Genomic DNA, 4980 nt, shown 5'->3' on the forward strand with positions numbered 1-4980 from the left:
TTGTGTATTTTTCTTAGTCTTTAAATTTTATTGCATGTCATTAAATTGAAGAATACTTTTTTAATTACTAAAATTAGACATTTCCATGATGAAAAATACAATTTTACTTGGTTTTCATCAGCATCCTATTTAAAAGTGTATAAAGCATCTAGGGTAGTTGATTACATTCATAAGAAGAAAAGGTTGTTATATTTGGATGAAATAAGCATTCATAATGAACAACTTGAGAATATTTCTGCATTTTCTTTTTTAATTAAAATAAATTAGCTACTTGACTTCCTGATTATTGTTAGATCTTGTTGCTAAATTAAAAATTAATTTGTTCTACTAAGGCATAAGAGCAATGCAAAAGATTTCCATTTAATTGTTAAAATTTAAATTTTTGCAGATTATTTTATTTCTTATGTCATAATAATTTAATGTCTACTGAGAAAAATAATATTTTCTGTTACGTTAAATACAGCAAACGTAAATTGCTTTACATTTTTATTAGTTTATGGTTATTAGTTTTTATGAGTGGCACCTTAAATTTGGTTTTATTAATTATTAGTAGCATAATATATTTTGATTTCTATTATTTTTAACACACTAGTTTATTCCAGAATTGGGTTCTTGAAAAGCGAGAAGCTTGTGAAGTAATTATGCCTAACCTTGTGGTTTTAATTGGCTTTAAGTGTTATCACATATTTGCATAGAACCTAATTGGCTTTATCGACAAATGGCACGATTCACCTACTATGATGTCATTTGCAGATATCCAATTGTGTGAACTCAAATGAATTTTTTTTCTTTGGTAAAGGAAAAATTATCAAAAAATTTTAGCACTAGATAAAATTAGTTCCAAAAAATATTTTGAAATAGTGTAACTTAAAAAGAAAGCTTTATAATTTTGGGAGAAATTTTAAACCAAGAATTTTGATAAAAATATTAGGCTCTCAGAATTATCTGCATTCTTACTTCTAAGTAATAACAAGATTTTAAGTTTATGAAAATAAATAAATGAAATCTGGAGTTTGAGAGCTAAAGAGTAAATTTTTAAAGTTGATACCTCAGAGGATAAACTAAACCTGATAAATAAGAGTCTAGTGAATTTTGGAAAATCTGCATTTTAGAATCCATTAAAAACACTTCAGAAGCAAAAGTTTCGTTTCTAAATAAATTTCCATTTATTTAAAAACATTGCTGGATACATCAAGGTTTAAAGCATACTTTATTACAATTAATCTGTAAAATTGTCTTCAAATTGTTAGTTGACTTATTCTGCTTCAAACTTAACAAATAATGTCTAGTGGAAGAACATGTTATCTGGCATTTTAGTGAATTTGTAAAATCAGCTTTTAATGTAGTTCCCTCATTTACAAATGCCATATTTTTGAGACTTTTTATGCATATACCAAAGTGTTTTTTTTTTTATTTTTTAAATCAAGCAGTTCTAATTTGGTACTATTTAAGATAACAATTTTGTTTAAATTTTAGAATTTAAAAATTAAAAACTGACTTGTGAATGTTATATATTTCGTTATGTCTATTACATTTAAATTTTATAAGATTTTTAAACTGATGAAATTTACAAAATATAGTATTAACACATTGTTGACGGATGATGAGTTAACTCATCATTACAATGGTATTAGCTATTTCAATTTTTGAAACCCGTGGTGAAATCGAATATTCCTAAGTTTAATTTCATTTGAATCACTATAAATAGAATGTTTTACTTTATTTTAATGGTAGCCTAGTGGTTAGAGCATCATACTTTGGGCCGGGGTTGAATCCTTGATTTTGCACTAAGTGCAATATACCTGCTCATGAAATCTGTGGAATTGAAAGTACAGTGGTCAGTCGCTGTCCACAGTAGAAAATTTCCTTTCTCTTTAGATCTATGTCTAAATTGTGGTAGTGGTCTGTCAAATGAGTACTTTTGCCATATATCCGTGAGGTAATGAGCTAAGATGTACTTTCACTCTTGCAGTGCTCCTTCCTCAAATAAAAGGAAATCCTTCTAGACTTAATTGCAAGGTCAACAGCTTGCTATCTTAGTTTGTCTGTCATTAAGAACAACTTAATTTCCATATTCAATTACAAAATAATAGCTGGTAACATGAATTAATTTCTGTCAAAAATTACTGGTCAGCTAAGTGTTATTATGTAAATGACATATATTTTAGCAAAAGTTATTAGATTTATTATTTTTTTTAACTGAGTTATATGCTCTTAAAGTTGGTAAATATGACATTCCTCTAAATGGTGGAATAGCCCTATATCACATTACAGTTTTTTTTCTTTCTATTGATTTAGATATTGTTAGCAATTCAGTGTTTTCAAATTGTCACTTTTCTAGTGCTGTGCATAGTTGTTTAATTTATTAGCATTCCAAGAGCAGAATTATGTCTAATGTTCTGCAGCAAGATTTGATAATAACAGCCATTTTATAATAAGACATTTAATAATTGCAAATTTTCTGCGATAATTATCAAAACGAAGTGACTTTTGCTTAGTAAATTAATGCCATTTTTTTAATGACAAATAATTCTGTTTCATCAAAAAAAAAAAAAAAAAAANCATAAAAAAAAAAAAAAAAGAATCTACCTAGTTTAATATCAAAAATATGTATAAATAAATGACTGCATTGCATAATGAAACGAAATCTGTAAACAGCAAATATGAAAGATTCTTCCCAATCATTAATTGTTCTGCTCAGAAGTGGAAGGAAGTAAATTGTTTGGTAGTATCATGGGTGCAAGTCTTCTGTCCGCAGGACGGATTTCCGTCTATCGAAAATGTCCGCGGACGGAGGTAAGACGGTGCTAATAATATTTCTCCATATTAATTATAATTTCTAAAACTCAATAGATGGCGCTCTGCGCAGTAATGTAAAATCATTAGTTTTCTAATCAGTTTCCTCCATGACATGGTACCATTATCATCATCCTTTTGTTATTAAATATATATTATGTTAAAAGGCGTTTGTTATGATTGAAACCCCGAGATCTGAGATCATATCACCGTATTTAATAGACGGAAACAAGACTAACTCGAAGACGGAAAATCGGAATTTTTTTTTTCTGTCCTTAAAAATAATTTTTAGGTCTACTTTCTTATGTCCTGTTGTTATTTTGTCAAAAGACAGATGAATAAATATTTTTTGTACAGTATTTAAATTTAAACTTGATGTATTATGGTAAAGCTTTGTTACTGTTTGTCTACGATAAATCAGATTAAATAAGTCTCCTACTGGTGGCTGAGTCAGCCAATCTGGTATACTTCCCATACAAGCTATCATCGAAGCTACCCTCCCTAAAATGCCCTCTTCTTGTTTCCATCGCACCAGACTGTCGCAGACTTTGTGGCTGTCAGAGTACCTATCGTAGACAAACAGTAGATAGTTTGCATATGTCGAGGGGGTATTGTGTATGTTAGGTATTTCATTCAAAAAATTTTCAGTCTTGGCCTTTTTTTCAACTTGCACCCATGGGTAGTATGGACTTTGATTGTTCTATGATGTATGACACAGGAGCACTTTCTGCTGTTGAGGTTTTCGTTCTGACATCTGTGGTTTTGTTATTCAACTTAAGCTGTTATATTTTCAGGCATTTTGCTCATAAATATTTAAGAAGAGTTTCACAAAACCTAAAATTTCTTTTTGTTTTGTGAGGATTTAGACAGTATTTTGCATATCTAGTCATATTGTCGTATATTCTCTATTAAATTATGATACTGCACACTTGACTTTTTACACATAATTTTAAAATTTGTTTATCTCTTACTTTTAAATAGTAAAATTAAAGCATCTTTTAATGAAAGTTTAATGACTTTCTTTGAAAAAAAAAAGATTAATTATTTTTATTTGAAAATAATTCTCTTGAATTTTTACATATATACTTTAAAAACTTTTGTTTTTATTAGTTAAATTTTATAAATATAATAAAAATATTATCAGAAACATATATTTGAAACTGTATTGCCTCATGAAGATTGTTTTGTACATATTGCATGATTCAAATTTGTTGAAAATGGATTATCTACTATAAACTAAGTTAAAATAAACTAATTGCAAATCAAGTTACTCTTGAAGTGACAAAACTATTAAAATGAATTGTGTTGCCTTATATATAAGGGAGCGCATACTTTTAATTGCAGTTGGGGAAAAATTTTTATTCAGGAAAAGTAAATTTAGCCATTTATTAAAAAAGAAAAACCTTTTAAGGAAAGGCAATTCTAATTTGTTTTCAACAATAAAATAAATTATGATTTTGGAGATCATGTTTTTAAATTGAATATTGTTATAATTTTCATGATTTTTGTGAAAAAATCAATTAGGTTCCACAAATTTCATGAAGATGATAAAAATCCTATCAATAATTAATAATTAGCTGCAAATTTCTAAAGTATTATGAGTTTTTCAGTGCTGAAAAAAGAACATGCTGAAAAAAGAACAGTTTCAACTATTCTCAGTTATATTGATTGCTCTGTTATGTTACAGAATAATTCCTTCCTTAATTAATTTAACATGCTCTCAGTGAAGCTTGTATTAGGTTTAATAGAGTTATAAGCTATCTTAATACTACCAAATAAAAGCAGATACAGCAGTTGACCCTAAGCGCAGGTGTCACTCAAGAGATGAAATAATCTGACAGAAATGGTTGCCAAGGGAATCAGAAATTTTTAATGCATTTAAAATTTAATTAAAAATCATCCAATTTGTTTCTCAATGAAAGGGAAAAGTTCACTGCATACGTTTTTCTAACTTCAAAGTTAGAATCTGCAACATATTCATGGATGCCACAATTTAATAATTATGTGCAAAAAATGTTTCTTAAATCTTTTTTTTTAAATAGAAATATTTGTCCTAAGAACAAATGAGATGGTTCATTTGAAAGAAAAAGTTTGAACTTACAATGAAAAAAAAATATAATAATTCAAGGATGTTTTATTTGAACGAGATAGGCTTCAAATTGCAGAAATATCGGGGGGGGGGGG

The sequence above is a fragment of the Parasteatoda tepidariorum genome, chromosome 1, assembly GCF_043381705.1.
Source record: "Parasteatoda tepidariorum isolate YZ-2023 chromosome 1, CAS_Ptep_4.0, whole genome shotgun sequence".
Lineage (NCBI taxonomy): Eukaryota > Metazoa > Arthropoda > Arachnida > Araneae > Theridiidae > Parasteatoda > Parasteatoda tepidariorum.